We start from the raw sequence: 17,606 nt of genomic DNA on the forward strand, positions 1-17,606 counted from the left end.
GGTGGGGGCCCCCTGGTGGGTGCCACACAGTGTGCCTAGTGGTGGAGTAGGGTGCCTGTTTGTGTCTTGAGAATTGCCTGGGAGCTGCTCTCTACCTGTAAATCCAGATGGGGCACTGTCAGTGACTGAGGATCACTGGGTAGGCTTCTATGAAGGGCTCCTGGGGGCGTGCCCACTCAGGGGGGTTTTCCACCTTCTTCCAGGGGCCCACCTTCTGATTTTCCGGGTCTCAGTGATGCTAGCTGTGGAGAATGGGCTGCTCAACTGCTTTCTGGAGCCACAGGAGAATGGATTGATTCGTAGAGTCCTTAGTAGGCCAAGTGGGAGAGGCTGCTTGCTTCCCTGGGCTTGTGCAAACCAAGCCACTTAGGGCAGGCTGCCCCTATTATGTTTTCCAGCAAAGAGTGAAAGGGAAGACCTTCCTTGGCCATTAGGAGACAGGGCAGGGCCAGTTGGCTGCTTCCCAAGAACCAGACCTAGCCACTCTTGACTGAATGCCCATTTGCTTCCCTGTGAGGAATGAGTGGTTTCGCTTATCTCTGCAGCAGTGGGTGGATGGGTGGGGCTGCCCAACTATTTTCTGGGGACTCTGCAGACCAGGTGTTTCAAGATGGGCCATCTCCACTGCTGGGGTGGGAGACTGGTTGGCAACGCTGAGTTGGTGGAGCTCCTACAGAGCAGCTGTCTGGCAGATTATTCTTGTCCTTTTCACAGTTGTACCATGTTGTACCCAATTCCAAACTTACGTTTTTGTTTTTTTTTTCGCCTAAAACACATGCTGACAACTACACAAATGAGGTTCATCATTTTCTTAAAAAGATTTTTATTATTTATTTGAGAGGGAGACTTACAGAGAGAGAGAAAGCTCTTCCATCCGCTGGTTCACTCCTCAAATGGCCACAGTGGCCAAAGCTGAGCTGATCTGAAGCCAGGAGTCAGGAGCTTCTTCCAGGTCTCTTACACTGGTGCAGGGTCTTCCGCTGTTTTCTCAGGCCATAGCAGAGCTGGATTGAAAGAGGAGCAGCCAGGACTTGAACCGGCACCCATATAGGATGCTGGCACTGCAGGCAGCGGCTTTACCTGCTACGCCACAGCACCGGTCCTCTATCTTTCTTTAAAGTTACTTTATATTTCAGAGTTGGAATAAAGTATAGTTTGTAACCAGTCTCTTGTAAGTGAGCTTTTTTTTTTTAAAGATTTATTTATTTATTAGAAAAAATTACACAGAGAAAGAGAGACAGGGTTTGGGGAGAGGGAGGGAGAGGTTTTCCATTTGCTGGTTCACTCCCCAGTTGGCCGAAACGGCTGGAGCCACGCCAATCCGAAGCCAGGAGCCAGGAGCTTCTTTAGGTCTCCCACCTGGGCGCAGGGGCCAAAGGACTTGGGCCATCCTCCACTGCATTTCCAGGCCATAGCAGAGAGCTGGATCAGAAGTGGAGCAGCTGGGACTTAAACCAGTGCCCATTTGGGATGCCAGCACCACAGGGGGCAGCTCCACCAGCTATGCCACCACGCAGGCCCCGTAAATGAACTTTTCAATTATCCTGGGGTTTTGTATATACTTGTGGGATATATTCCATGACACCTTGCTTGGTCAGGGGTGTGTGTACATTTATGTTTCTGATAATTATTTGCCAGAATCCTGTCCAAAAATGCTGTGCTGGTTGTAATTCTCACATGCAGTGTTTGAGAGTGCTAGTTCATACCTTCACCAATATCTTAGCAAATCTGTTAAGTACTCATCAAATCTGAAAGTAGTTTTTATCTAATTTTGGTGTTCATTTTTAATTTTTGTGACAATGAAATATTTTCAGGTATTCTCATTTGAAATGTGTCCTTTGATTCAGCATACTCTCATAGATATTTGCGTATTTCTGGACTTCTTTTTCTGTTCCATTTAGTCTTGTTCCAGTGTCACACTGTTCTAGTCAAGGTAGATTTTTGAGTTTGTTTCTAAACTTGTACTTATTTCTTAAGAGACAGAGTGAGTGAGCTTCCATCTGCTGCTTCACTCCCCTGATGGCCCGCAAATGGCTGGGACTAGGTCAGGTGGGAAACTAGCTAGAAACTCAGTCTGGGTCTCCCATGTGGGTGGCAGGAATCCAACCACCTGCTGCCTCCTACAGGAGGAAGGACTATAGCAGGAAGTTAGAATCTTGTAGGAAGTCAGGACTTGGTCTTGGGTAGTCCAGTACCGGTTTGGGTGGCTTAACTGGTAGGCTTAAATGCCTGCCTCTCAAGGTAATTTATGCTTGTATCCTGATATCCACGCATTCTCTCAGTTATTCCTCAGTTTTCCTTTCATCGTCCTTCAAATTTGTTGGCCATTCATTCTTGATTATTTTCTCATGAAGTTTCCAATTAACTTAGCTAATTTTAAAAAGAAAATCTTCTGAATTCAAGATTGCGTTCAGTTTATTGGTTATCATTTGATCCTGAATTTTTTGGTATTAGGTCTTCTATTCAAGAATGTGGTTTGCCTTCCCTTTTGTTTGTTTCTTTTGTTTTGCTTATGGAGGTTCTTGTGGTTACTTTATATAAAGCATTAGACATGTCATATTTCATTCACTCTTAGGTGTTTTGTCCTCTTAATAACTCTAACAGATTGTGTGTTGGATTCTGTTATTAATAATGTTCCTAATCTTTCCTTGTCTTTTTAAACAGGCAGGATGGACAGAAAGAGACAGAGGGAAAGGTCTTCCTTTGCTGTTGGTTCACCCTCCAATCAGCACCGCGCTGATCCGAAGCCAGGAGCCAGGTGCTTCTCCTGGTCTCCCATGGGGTGCAGGGCCCAAGCACTTGGGCCATCCTCCACTGCACTCCCGGGCCACAGCAGAGAGCTGGCCTGGAAGAGGGGGAACCGGGACAGAATCCGGTGCCCCAACCGGGACTAGAACCCTGTGTGCCGGCGCCGCAGGTGGAGGATTAGCCTAGTGAGCTGCGGCGCTGGCTCCTTGTCTTGTTTTAGTAATAGCTTTTCATTGTCTTTGATTTTCTAAGTTATACCATCGTTATCATTAGTGATAATTTTAGCTCCTTTATCCAACTGTATACCTTGACTTTCCTTTACTTATTTATTTTGGCTTGTATTTCCAGAATAATGTTAAATTAAGGAAGTAGTTGACATTCTTGACTTGTTTTCTTACCTCTTTGGGAATGCTTCTAGTATTCACCATTAGTATAGTGCTAGAATGTATTTGCTAGTCGTTTATTTAAGTTTTTGGAAAAATGAGGTTAGACTAGTTTGGAGGTTATCTTTTGAGTTTTGAAATCAATGTTATGCTTCAGAAAAAATAATTTAGGAGATTTCTGTTTCCTATGTTCTAAAGCTATTAAATAGCTTTGAAATCATGTTTTCAATGTTTAGTGTAATTCCTTATGGAAATGACTGAGCCTCATTCTTTTTTGTGGAATCATTCTTAAGATAGTGGTTTTGTTTTTTTTTTTTTTTTTTAATGCAAAGTAACCTTGAAAGATTTCTGTCTAATTTGCTTTGCTTGTTTGTATTTCTCAGAAAATTAATTTCTTCACTACTGCATACAGTTGATCAAAGTGATTTCTTATGGATTCTTTATTTTCCAACACTGATTCATTTGCTCTAAATGTGCCCCAACAAGCTGCTAGGTTGTACCAAAGCCTGGATTCAGTCTGCGTCTCCTCTGTGGGTGTCAGAGAGCCAGCTACTTTGAGCCATTATCACCTGCTGCCTCCCAAGGTGTGCATTCCCAGTAAACTGGAATTGGGAGCTAAGACAGGGCCTGAACTAGGCGCTGGGATTTGCGAGTATCCCTAGTGCTTCTTAGCTGGTATGCCGGATGCTCCCCGCTAACAGTTGATCTATTCTGATTGTTGTTTTTCTTTCAGAGAATCTGCTCTTAGATTCTTTTGCAGTTGCCATTTTTTCTGTTTTCAAATTAATTTAGACTTTCCACTTATTTATTTTGCTTTCTTTTGGTGTGCTTTTTCTCTGTTTATTGTGGTGGGTTTTTTTTTATTGCTTAATATTCCTCCAAGATTTAATAAGAAATAATAGTTCATGATCTCTTAAAGGATAGCTTCCTTTACAACATAAAATGCATACTTTTAATCACACTAAATAAAAATTTGGAAATCCCTATTAAATTGTGGAAAGTAAATAATCTGCCATTTATAAAGGAGATTCACATTAATCTTTACCTCTTTGCAATCAAGGATCAATTATGGAAGGAGGATTGGGGTTTTAATTCATTTATTTTCTTCCTTTTCTGCCTTAGTTTTCAGTTTAAGTATGCAAGGCTTTGAATTTTTTTGAAGATGTTTTAGCTCTGTTTTGGAAGTGTTTTATTATTACCCCCCACTTTTTAACAAAGAAGATTTTTATTTTGGGGATCTCTCCTTAATCAAAAGTTTGGAATGTCTTTAATTATTGAGGTATTAGGGAGCTCCTCGTCCTCGCCTCCTTGTTTTACTATTTGTTTTCTAGTTTTGCTGTGTTGTGCTCAGAGGGTGTCATTTGTACTAGTTTTAGATTTTGTAGTTTGTTATATTCTTTGTGGTTTTAGTAAATAGTCATTTTTTGCAGATGAGTCAGTCATATTCAGCTTTAAAGGTCTTTAATCTCTAATGTGTGTGGTTCCCTTGATCTGATAGGCTAGGGTGAATTAAAGTTTGCTACTAATGTTTCTGTTTTTCTGTTGTATATACTCTTTGCTTTATGAATATGATGTTACTTTATTTGCATATAAATCTTAATTGTTTTAACTAATATAGAAGCCCTGTCTCCTTTAATGCCTTTTGTCCTTTATTCAGCCTTATCTACTAACATGATATAATTCATTCTTTTAATTGGTATTTGCTTGATAAATATTTTCTTTTTATTTCATCTTGATTGGATGTTTTTGTTTCATATATACGTTTGTATGCAGTGCAGTACCCATCCTTGTATTTTAGACACTATTAATTTCTGTGAGCACTGATGATACTAGTTTCTTTCCTCTTTTTCCCTTTCCTTCCTCTCTCTCTTAATCAACATTATTACATTATCTTAATGGTTTATTTTTTTTCATCTACTTGAAAGGTAGAGGAGAGAGAGAGAGAGAGAGAGAGAGAGATCTTCCATTCACTGCTTCTCTCCTCAAATGCCCACAATAGCCAGGGCAGCACCAGGCCTAAGCCAGGATCCCAGAACTTTATTCCAGCCTCCCACATGAGGTGCAGGGGTCCAAGCACTTGAGCCATCATCTTTGATCTCTCAGGATGCATCTGCAGGAAGCTGGATTAGAAGTACGTTAGGCAGGACTTAAACTGGAATTTAATAGGGGATGCAGGCATCCCAAGCATTGTGGTTCAACCTGCTGTGCCATATCCCTAGGTTAAGTTAGTTTTAAAAGGCAGAGGCATTCCAGTATGGCTTGTTAACATCCCAGGCAGCAGCCCCAAATACTCCCCACCTTTTAAAAAAGTTTTATTAAGATTTATTTTTTTTGTGTGTGTATTTATTTATTTTTGTATGAAAAGCAGAGTTAGCAAGAGCCCTACATGGCTGCAGTGGCTGGGACTGGGCCAGGCTAAAGCCAGGAACCTGGAACTCTATCAGGGTCTCTCCATGGGTGGCAGAGGCCCAAGGACATGGACCATCTTCCACTGTTTTCCCAGGCACATTAGCAGGAAACTGGATCAGGAAGTAGAGCAGCCTGGTCTTGAACTGGGATGCAGGTATTGCAGGAGGCAGCTTAACCTGTGCCACAATGCTGGGTCCCCCAGTCAGCACCTTAACCATTAGACAAAATACCCTCCCAGTTTACCTTCTTTAATGTGTACCTTTAAATAGATGTTTCTCTGTTGCTCTTAGAAAAGTAAAGGTTTCCCTGTGATATATTTGTTCACATCCCTCACCTTTACCACTCATTGCTCCTGTCTCTTAAGTCTTAGATCTTAGGATATAATTTAGGCTTCACATTCTACAGTGAATTTTTACTGTTGGGATATTTATGTCAAAAACTGTAGGTTTGTTGTAGCTTGAGTCACAGTATTATCAATTTAGATTTAAATTTCAGTTAAGTACATGTTTCCTTGCCCATTGCTATTTTCTGACTTTTTTTTTCTTTCTGTACATAAAGGGTTACCTTCTTATTTTAGTTTTCTTGTATTGGGAGCAGTACCATAAGTAATATCCCGAGACCACATCCACGGGTAGTGTTTTCTGAGCTATTAGATGTCCAGAATGGTTTTTGTTTGCCTCTATCTATGAATACTGTCTTGGCCAAGTATTGGATTTTTAAATTTCAGGGCTTTTTTGCCTTAAAGCTGTAAAATTGTTCTGATGCCCAAGTGTTATAGATAAGAGGCCTGGCTTAGTGTCATTATTTTTACATTTTCCTGATCTTCCCACGTGGAAGCTTAGAGGATAATTTCTATTTATGAAAATCGGACTCAGCCTCCCACCCTCCCCTCATGTAAATGTATCAGCTATTTCTCATCCATCTTCCCTTTGTTCCCTTTCAGACGAGGCCGGTGTGTGCAGGGAGGTATGGCTGTAGTTCATATTCCCTCTCAGTTGAAAACTCACATCTTACTCAGCCCGGCATTTTCCTCTCGTTTCTCATTGATGATTGTTTCCTTCCCTGCTCCCTTTTGTCTTTCTGTGACTTCTGTAATTTCAGCACTAGAATTTCTGGATTGTCTTCTCTGTCTTATATTTTCATTCATAAATTTGGGTTCTTTGTGGTTACTTGGATGATACTCATTCTAGGGCACTAATTTAATTTTCTGCAGTGACCTTTCTTTTTCTTTTTTAGATTTTCATTTATTTATATGAGAGGCAGAGTTACAGACACAGAGAGGGAGAGACAGAGAGAAAGGTCTTCCATCTGCTGGTTCACTCCCCAGTTGGCCACAATGGCCAGAGCTGTGCCGATCTGAAGCCAGGAGCCAGGATCTTCTTCCAGGTCTCCCATGTGGGTGCAGGGGCCCAAAGACCTGGACCATCTTCCACTGCTTTCCCAGGCCATAGCAGAGAGCTGGATTGGAAGTGGAGCATCCGGGACTTGAACCGGTGTCCATATGGGGTGCCGGCGCCACAGATGGAGAATCATTCTACTGAGCCACAGCGCCGGGCCCGACTTTCTTTGTCCTTTCATGAGTTGAAGAATTAGGAACTTTTACTACTCAAGTAGTTGTCATTGTGCCCTCCTTCCCTCTGACCTCCTTCATTCATTCCTATGAGAGATGCCTGATAACTTTTCAGCCTGATCCTTGTGCATATTATTGTGTGGACAGCTAATGGTCTTTCTCAATTACATGATGTTAGGAATTACAGAATCTCTTTAACACTCAGTTGGTCAAACTGTCAGCTTTTTTCTTAAGTTGAAAAAGAAGAGTGCAAGATAATCTTCTCTTAGGAGCCTCCAGGCCATAGCTTGGCACACTAATACTTTTTGTCTGAGGTCATTGTTGAGTGCAGGGAGAATTCTGATCCTCAGTCATCTCTGAGGTTTCTTTTCAGTGCTCCAGCTAGACTGCTGCTTCTCTTTCCCAGTGGAGTCCCTCTTGCTGCTGGGCAGTTTAAGCATTAGCAGGCCTAAACCAAGCCCATTGCAGAGCAATGTATTTCTCACCCACTCCTGACAATGATTAAAAACCATGGCACACTTAACTCTTTCTCAATTTTCATGTGGTTATATTACCTGAGGTGTCAGGTGAACCTAGATTTACATTGTCCAAGATTTAGCAGTTAGTCTCGGCTATTTCAGTAGTTTAGTAGCAGGGTAAAAGAGAATTAAGGCAGAATTCTCAGCTCTTAATGTTGCATGTCTGTTAATCTCAGAGCTACTGGTTCTATGTACCTTTTTCAGTTTTCAGATGTGTTTGAATTTCATATTTTTTTATTATCGCAGGAGTAAACTTTTTTTTTTTTTTTTTTTGGACAGGCAGAGTTAGAGAGACAGAGAGAAAGGTCTTCCTTCTGTTGGTTCACCCCCCATATGGCCGCTACAGCCAGTGCTCTGCACTGATCTGAAGCCAGGAGCCAGGTGCTTCCTCCTGATTTCCCATGCAGGTGCAGGGGCCAAGCACTTGGGCCATCCTCCACTGCCTTCCCTGGCCACAGTAGAGAGCTGTACTGGAAGAGGAGCAACTGGGATAGAATCCGGAGCCCCGACTGGGACTAGAACCCGGTGTGCTGGCGCCGCAGGCAGAAGATTAGCCTAGTGAGCCGCGGTGCCAGCCAGGAGTAATTTTAATCTCTTTCCTGTACATACTTTTAGTAGTCTACCCATATATACTAATAAACATAGAAGCATTTACTGATAAATTTTGGTTGATTGACATAAACCAATTAGATAAAGAAGCCAGTATCCTTGACTTTAGCTGAGTCACCAAGACTGCACATAGACCCAGCTCACTGGTACCAACTGACTGAATAGGCACTTTTTACTTCTGTTGCATAAAATCAAAAAATTTTGAGTATTTTGAAAATAAGAAATTTCACCTATAGTCCTAAATTTCCAGCTGCTTGAAATGTGTGCTGTCTGGCTACACTGGGCCTTCATTCCTGAATGGCATTGTGCTTTTGCAGTAAGAGCCTCTTAAGACTGCCATACTCTTTTACCTTGATTCCCTAGAAATCCCTGAAACTGAAGCCCAATTCACTTGGCATTTAGTGTCACCATTGTGCTATTCTTTTTTCTTATGAGATAGTTAATTAGATGAGCTATATCTGAGTTTTCTAGCTATTCCCTTTTCTTTAAGATTAGTTTATTTTTTTTTAATTTTTTAAAAAATTTTTGACAGGCAGAGTGGACAGAGAGAGAGACAGAGAGAAAGATCTTCCTTTTGCCGTTGGTTCACCCTCCAATGGCCGCCGCGGCCAGTGCGCCGCACTGATCCGAAGGCAGGAGCCAGGTGCTTCTCCTGGTCTTCCATGGGGTGCAGGGCACAAGCACTTGGGCCATCCTCCATTGCATTCCCGGGCCACAGCAGAGAGCTGGCATGGAAGAGGGGCAACCGGGACAGAATCCGGCACCTCAACCGGACTAGAACCCGGTGTGCCAGCACCGCAAGGCGGAGGATTAGCCTATTGAGCCACAGCGCCGGCCAAGATTTGTTTAAAAGTCAGTTACAGAAAGGGGAGGGGAGGGAGAGAGAGATCTTCCATCTGCTGGTTCATTCCCTAAATGGCCACAGTGGTCAGGGCTGGGCCAGGCCAAAGCCAGGAGCTTTATCCAAGTCTGCCTCATGAATGCAGGGACCCAAGCACTTAGACCATCTTCCTCTGCTTTCCCAGGCTCATTAGCAGGGAGCTGGATCAGAAGTGGAACAGCCAGCACACAAACTGGTGTCCATATTGGATGCCAGCGTCGCAGGTGGTAGTTTTACCTGCTTCGCTACAGTGCCCATCCCAGCTATCCCCTTTTGGATATTTGAGTTTGTGACCCTTGTACTTTATCAGCCACCCTGCTGATTATCACAGCTTCTAGAAGAACAAGTGAAAGAGCCTTAATCTTTAGCATCATACTTTAATATTGTGATTTTTCTTCTCAAATTCATTCTAACAAAATCATATTTAGAATACTAATTTATAAATCTGGTGGCAGTGCTGTTGTAACATGATACAGGAATTGCGTGCTGTTAAGAAGTAGAGTTACAGACAGAGAGAAGGAGAGGCAGAGAGAAGGGTCTTTCATCCACTGGTTCACTCCCCAAATGGCCACAATGGCCAGAGCTGGACCGATCCAGAGCCAGGAGCTTCTTCCGGGTCTCCCACATAGATGCAGGGGCCCAAGAACCTGGGCCATCTTCTCTGGCTTTCCCAGGCCATAGCAGAGAGCTGGATCTGAAGAGGAGCAGCCAGGACTAGAACCAGAACCCAATGGGATGCCAGCCCCGCAAGCAGAGGCTTAACTTACTCTGCCACAGTGCCAGCCTATAATGTTGTTTAAGTTGATTCCGTTTACTTCCATACTACTACAGTACAATTCTGTTTATGTTCAGCTAACATTTAGTTACTGCTTTTAAGGTATTTTCACATTCATTAGCTCTTTTATTTTTAATCATCAGTATTATAGACCATATGAGAAATAGGTATCATGACTTGTACTTTCAAAGTAATAGAGGTTTTTGTGATGTGTCCAGAGTTCAAGCCCGTTCTTCCATAGGCCTCCCTTCATTTGCATTCTCTCATCAGATCTTCACAACAGTCATAAGGTCCTGCAAATGTTGTCATTATTACCACCTTAAACTACAGAAAACAAACTCAGGATGAGTCCTTTTTTGCCAGAAAATCACATAGTGTTCAGAACATACTTGTTCTTGCCAGGGATAATGCTAGATACTTGACAGGTGTTATGTATCCTTACTTCCACCCTATGAGGTGTGAGTTTTTTCTATCCCCGGTATATTTTTAAATAAATTGGAATTAGAACCTAGAACTGTCTGTATGTAAGCTACACTCATGGGTGCTGGGTTTTTCAGGGAATAAATTATATTACTCAGATAGCTTGACCTCTTCTATTGCCCTTAAGAGCTTGTATATTGCACTTGGCCTTGTGATGCTGTGGGTTAAGCTATGTTTGGAATGCCAGCGTCCCTTGTCAGAGCTCCAGTTCGAGCCCCAGTTGCTCTGTTTCTGATTCAGCTTCCTGCTAATTTGCCTGGGAAAGCAGAAGGTGATGGCTCATTTACTTGGGCCTCTGCCACCCACATGGGAGACTGAAATGGAGTTCCAGGTTCCTGGCTTTGGCTTGGCCTGGCCCTGGCTGTTGTGGTCATTTGGGGAGTGAACCGCCCCCCCCTTCTCTCCACCCCTCACTCTGCTTTTTGAACAGATAAATAAATGTTTCTTAAACAGCTTATATACTGTATATTTATACATTAATTTAAAAAGGCATACAGTATTAACTTAAACCTAAAAATCAGATATATTAGCTTGCTTGGTTTCCCAAGGACTGGTGCTTTTGTCTTAGTGGTTCAAGACAGGAAACCTGACTATTTAGTTTGTAGTTTAGTTCATTTTTGTATTATTCAGCAGTTTCACAGTTGTTTTCTGTTATAGACAACTCATTTTATGATAATCTTAGTTTAGGATTGTGTAAATTAATTTAATAGATTTAGAGTTTTGATTTATTAATTTGTGGCCGGGGAACATTGGAGGATTATCATAGTATGATTTGAAGATTAGAAGATAATTTGATAATGTCATTCTTCCTTAGGTAACTTATATAACTTGTCCATGCCATTTTGAGTACCTAATTTTATAAAATATTTAATTCTGAGTTAGTTTTTGAAAACAAGTTATGAACACAAAGCTTAAGAATGCTAATTTTAGAGTTAGTGTTCATTTCATTTTTTTTTAATTTATGTTCCTTTTTATTTTAGTTGTACTTTTTTTTTTTTTAAATTTTTTGACAGGCAGAGTGGACAGTGAGAGAGAGAGACAGAGAGAAAGGTCTTCCTTTTGCCGTTGGTTCACCCTCCAATGGCCGCCGCGGCCAGCGCGCTGCGGCCAGCACGCTGCGGCCAGCGTACCGCGCTGATCTGATGGCAGGAGCCAGGAGCCAGGTGCTTTTCCTGGTCTCCCATGGGGTGCAGGGCCCAAGCACCTGGGCCATCCTCCACTGCACTCCCGGGCCACAGCAGAGAGCTGGCCTGGAAGAGGGGCAACCGGGACAGAATCCGGCGCCCCAACCGGGACTAGAACCCGGTGTGCTGGCGCCGCTAGGCGGAGGATTAGCCTAGTGAGCCGCGGCGCCGGCTTTAGTTGTACTTTCTTAAGGATGGCATTAACTGCCAGTTTCTGGGATATTTGCAAGAGTACAAAATGTTTTTAAGTCATGAACAAGTCAAAAGTTGTATCTTATCTCCTTTTGTAGAGTTAGTCTTAATTTCATGCTCTAACAGTATAGATACAAAGAATCTTATGTTTAATGATCAAGTCTTAGTTATTTTTAAACTGAAAAAACATTGAGTAACTGTACATGGAATCTAGGTAGAGAGACCAGTCCTTCCTGGTTGAACTGGAATGATAAGGCCCTGCAAGGGATACAAGCTAACACTACCTAAAAGTTTTCAGTTTTAGAAAGATTAATGAAGATTATTCCCTTGTTTTTATTGATATATTTATCTTATAGAGAAAATGACAGCTCCCCTTGTTAAATATTTCTAAACCCCCTTATGATATTTGAGTGTAGTCCGTGCTCGTGGATCTGAAATCTGTAATTTAATGTTGACAACTACTGTTTCTTTTTTTTAAAGATTTATTATTTATTTGAAAGGCAGAGTAATAGAGAGGCAGAGAGAGAGAGGTCTTCCTTCTGCTGGTTCACTACCTAGATGGTCATAACAGCTGGAGCTGTGCTGATCTGGAGCCAGGAGCCAGGAGCCAGGAGCTTCTTCTGGGTCTCCCATGTGGTTGCAGGGGCCCAAGTACTTGGGCCATCTTCCACTGCTTTCCCAAGCCACAGCAGAGAGATGGATCAGAAGGATAGTAGCCAGGGCTCAAACCAGCACTCATATGGGATGCCGGCACTGTAGGAGGTGGCTTTACCTGCCAAGCCACAGTGCTGGCTCCTGACTACTACTTTTAAGCCCATTAGAGATAAGTTAATATCCAATAGTGTGTATTAATAAATGTTGTGAGTCCCAATTTTTTGTTCTTTGAGTAAATTGCTTCTTACTAATGTTGTGAATTTTTTTAATTCTTGATTTTTCTAGGGATTATTTCACATTTCAGCTGCTTTTGTTTTCTACTGCTATCATTGAGGGTTCAAGAACAAAAAATAAGTCTTCAGGTAAAATGCCTGATCCACATTAGTAGTGCTTGGCATTGTATTTTGCTGAAAAGATCATATACTTGTTTGGATGCTTGATCTGAAAGCCAAGTTGTGATGACTATGAAATTTCGCATGGAGTTTTTTTGGCTGCCTCTAACAAATTCAGTCTTATTTGTTGGTTTGGTTTTTCATTTATGTGTTTGTTTTAAAAGTTTGGCTGTCTGCTTTTTTTTTTTTCTTTTTTTTTGGGGGGGTCTTGATCTGCAATAACTATATGGATATGTGCTTGGACCTGCCAAACATTTTAATTTTGCATATTTGACTGCCTGAATTTTAAGTAATTTCTTTGGACAATGCAAATTTAAGAACTTGAGAGGCTATAAGTGAAATATAGCCATTTTACAAAAGTTTGTAATTAGTTTATAAGTATATGCTCATCACTTATTTTTTGTATGTATATATATGTAAACTTGAAAAACATGCAGATAGGTATCTCCTTATCTCCTGGCTCACTTTAAATATGCACAATAGTTGGGGTTGGGCCAGGCCAAAGCTAGGAGCTAGGACCTCAATTCAGGTCTTCCCATGTGAGTGGCAAGGACCCAAGTGCCTGAGCTATCACCTGCTGCCTCCAAGGTGTACATTGTCAGGAACCTGGCACTGGATCAGAGCCAGGACTTGAACACAGGCATTCCAACACAGAATGCATCTGTCCCTAGTGGCATGTTATTGTTATACTAAATGCCTGCCCCTAGTATATATTTTAAAGTTTCATATGGTACCAAAACTAAATAAAATTAAAAATTTATTTCATCACTAGTACTGGTCTTATTTCAAGTGCTGTTTTCTGACTGTATGTGGCTAGTGGCTGCTGCTGTGGACAGTGTAGATAAAAGACTCTCTTCATCACAGAAGATTTGTTGAACAGGGTTCTCTTAAATTCTGTAAGCAGTTATGTATAAACTCATTTATGATACCAGTTTTTATAACAATTCAGTCACTCCAGAAGATAAAGAATGTGATCATTCTTGAGGATACATCCTCAAAATATGTGGTCATTCTCTACTTGAGCATTTGGACAACTTCAGGTTGTCTAAAGCAGTTCATTTGCATCTGTGCTTATACTCCTTTAAAGTGAAATTGTTTCTTTTAGCAAAATTCATGAAATAAGAAAAAGGCCAAGCAAGGACTTAGCCAGCTTAAATTTGAATCCTGATCCCCAAGAGTAATTTCTGATAACTTACTGACTTCTTAGAGCCTCGGTTTTCTTCCGTGTAAAATAATAATAGTTCCTTCATAGGGTTAGTATAAGGCTTAAATATGTCTAAAAGCATGTAACTAAGTAGGCATTTGTAACTGAAATATAGAGTGAAGCCAAAAACATTTAATAAATCAAGCGACGTCTTTTGCATGAAGTTGTTCCCAGCCTGTCAATTGTAAGAGTCTAGAAATGGCTAGGACAGGAGTATCCCAGAGAAGTTCCTGGTCTTCATGGGGTTATTTAATGAAGCAACTAGAATACTAGAGTGAGAAGAAAAAGAAACAGGAGGATGACCATCTTTGTCTTTAGAAAGCTCTGTGAAGAACTTCCTGGTAATAAAAATTAATTTTGTGTTTAGTGTTTTTTTATTGTTTTTTTCACATAAAATTCTTTACAACTTCATCTCTGTAATATTTTGAGCACCATTAGAACACTGATATTTAATAAGAGTAAAAGAAAACTCAAGGGATTGACTCATTTTCAAGTTACATAGCTAACTATTAGTGAGACTGGAAATTTATATTGAGTTTTCAACTTTAAATCTGCTGTTTCTGTTTCAGCATACAATTCCTTGGCTAGCAGTCATGTTTCTTAGGCAGGCGTACTTTTCAGACTCTCTAGGAATGGGACTCATGTACATATATTTTTTTCTAAGTGGAGACAGAATACATCCCCATATGATTTTGGTACCCACATCTTCTTGAAAATTATTGCTGTCTTCCCATTTTCCTTTTCCTGTGTCAGTATACCTAAAGTAGCGCTTAGACCATGTAGGATGAGTTAGACTGACAAGCAGTGCACTTAACCTTTTCTGCTACAGATGTTTAAGAGAAGCAAGGATGCTTGAAAAGACAACAAAACTGTAGTTTCCTATCTACAGCCTCAATGTGTCCTTTGAACAGTTCTTGTGGAGAGGAAATCCAGACTAGCTGACTCTGGTAGTTATCTGTTCATTTTCCCTTCTCTGCTTCTCTGAGCTGGCGAGGTGGTAGTCTGCTCCAGTGTATTCTTGTCTTAAAGTCTGCCCCCTCCCCCATGCCTGTAGGTAGTATCTACTTGAATGCTTTTCAGTGGATTAGCTAAAGAATTTTAATATCTTTACCTAACTGTCTTAAAGAAACTTCATGTTGTGGATTGATTGATACCTTTGGACTCTGTTAACTAGTTATATTGTATTACTAACAACTCTTGCAGTTGTTCCCCTTGCCTAGTTCCCCTTATGAAGCTGCGAGCTCAGGCATAAGCGGGGTGGGATAGAGGAATACTAGGCAAACTGCCAGATAGCAACATGTAAATCACAGTGCACAGGGAGTTTTCAAAACTGAAAATGTTTTCATATATACAAAGACATTCTGTTGGAAATGAGACTTTAAAACTTTGAAAATTAAGCATTTGCTGTTTGAGACCGTAATTCTGCGGTTTTGCAAGAACGGTGAACTGTCTTCCGATTCAGGTGATTACCGGAGTGCAGCTGAGCAGAAGCTGCAGACTGTTCACAGTAGCTCTCGTTCGGTGAGCAGAAATAAGTTCACTAGAAGCCAGTTATAGTGAATATCAGGCTGCTTCTGCATTCAAAGTATCATGTTGGGGATGTCTTAAATATATACTTTTATTGATACAGAAAATGCAATTTTGATTCTTTTACATTACTAGGACTTAAGAGAGTTTATGTTGAAATGCCTGCTTTTAATATAGCATTTTGAATTACACCATATATGATTTTTAAACTTAGCTCAAGCAAAGTTTAGATTAAATTGCCCCTGTCAATTTAAAAATTAGTATTATATTACTAAAATATATATCATTCATTATTTATATGAAAATTGAATTTGTTATAGTTGCACTGTAAGTTTTCTTACAAATGGGGTAAAATTTAACATTTTAAAATGTTAAAATGGGCCGGCGCCACGGCTCACTAGGCTAATCCTCCACCTGCGGTGCCAGCACCCCGAGTTCTAGTCCCGGTTGGGGCGCCGGATTCTGTCCCGGTTGCCCTTCTTCCTGTTCAGCTCTCTGCTGTGGCCTGGGAGTGCAGTGGAGGATGGCCCAAGTCCTTGGGCCCTGTACCCACATGGGAGACCAGGAGGAAGCGCCTTGCTCCTGGTTTTGGATCTGCGCAGTGCGCCAGCCATAGCGGCCATTTGTGGGGTGAACCAACGGAAAAGGAAGACCTTTCTCTCTGTCTCTCTCTCTAACTCCGCCTGTCAAAAAAAAAATGTTAAAATGATTCTCAACTCCAAGGTCTTAAAAACCTGTTTCAATAAAGTAATAAGACCTCATCATGTCAACATAAAAGTGTTGTGACACTTAATGCATTATATTCAGAAACATGTACTTAAGGGGTTTCTACTTATTTCCATTTGGTATTGGGAATCTATCACACAGGCTTATATGGCAAAAATGGAACAAAACCTTTTTTTTTAAGCTAATTTATCTCAGTTTTTGAATTTATGATACACACAGGGGATGGTTCATTTATACTTAAATCAGGATGCATTATCAATGATGTTCTAACCACTGAAAAATGCTCTTGTCCATCTGTTCTAAGACAAACTTCTTTGCACACTTTTCAGCTCTGAAAATGAGATGTTTGTAAAATCGTTGTCATCATTTAACAGAGGTGTTTTCTCACCTGGTGGCATATAGAACTGTCGGTGCATCTGTCTCATTCGCTGTTGCCTTAGGTTTGTAAGTGGAGGTTGAATTTTTAAAGTTTGCTCTGGAGCTTGCATTCATATAATCCCTTATGATGTTGGTATATCTTTGTGGTGAGAAAAATCCTAGTAGTAGGATTATACCACATTATTTGAAATTATTGGCCTTTTTTCACATCCTTTTTTCTTTATTTTCACTGTTATCCTAATTTGGTGCTTTATGTTAAACTGATTCTCTATCTGAATCTTACATTGAGAGATACCCAGAACAGTAAGAGAAAAATGGAAATAAAGAGGAGAAAAGGCTTGGGGTCCGGGTAGGGTGCAGTAGGACCTGCAAGGTGAAGAGCAGGAAACAGGAAAGGGAACCTGAGGGAAGTGGCAGTCAGCAGCACTTGCTCCCTGATTCAGCTTAGCTTGTCCAGAAATCTCTCCCTGATGAAGTCTCCGTGTTGCACAGCAGTAGCTAAAAGCAGTGTTAACGTCCTGTGGACCTGGCCAGCAAACCCTTCTGACCAGAGCTTTTTCTTGCTTTGTGAGTGGTGCTTTGTTACCTCCTTTAGTTGGTGCCTTCCCTTTTGTAGACCAAATAAAGTTTGTGTTTCTTCTTAATGTTCTGCTTCAAATTAAATAAAGGGGAGAACCAATTACTATAGCATGCATTTTTTAAAAAAGATTTATTTATTTGAAAGGCAGAGTTACAGAGAGGCAGAAGCAAGGCAGAAGCAGAGAGAGAGAAAGAAATATCTTCCATCCCCTGGTTCACTCCACAAGTGGCCACAATGGCCAGAGCTGAGCCTGTCTGAAGCCAGGAGCCAGGTGTTGCTTCCAGGTCTCTTTTATGTGGGTGCAGGGGCTCAAGGACTTGGGTCATCTTCTGTTGCTGTCCCAGGCCATAGCAGAGAGCTGGATCAGAAGTGGAGTAGCCAGTTCTCCAGCTGGGTC

General features: G+C 41.2%; 1 protein-coding gene across 3 annotated transcripts in view; it reads left to right on the top strand.

Moving 5' to 3' along the window:
• ZNRF2 (zinc and ring finger 2) overlaps positions 1-17,606 on the top strand; it is a 98,223-nt gene that overhangs the window by 61,049 nt on the left and 19,568 nt on the right. The window contains exon 3 of one of the 3 annotated variants that reach the window (XR_016223002.1): positions 12,688-12,764. The exons of the other annotated variants lie outside the window; for them this stretch is intronic. The gene's annotated coding sequence lies outside the window, so the exon portion shown is untranslated. The remainder of the gene's footprint in view (positions 1-12,687; positions 12,765-17,606) is intronic. 3 annotated transcript variants of the gene reach the window in all.

The sequence above is a fragment of the Oryctolagus cuniculus genome, chromosome 16, assembly GCF_051225735.1.
Source record: "Oryctolagus cuniculus isolate XC-2025 breed Fujian yellow rabbit chromosome 16, ASM5122573v1, whole genome shotgun sequence".
NCBI lineage: Eukaryota > Metazoa > Chordata > Mammalia > Lagomorpha > Leporidae > Oryctolagus > Oryctolagus cuniculus.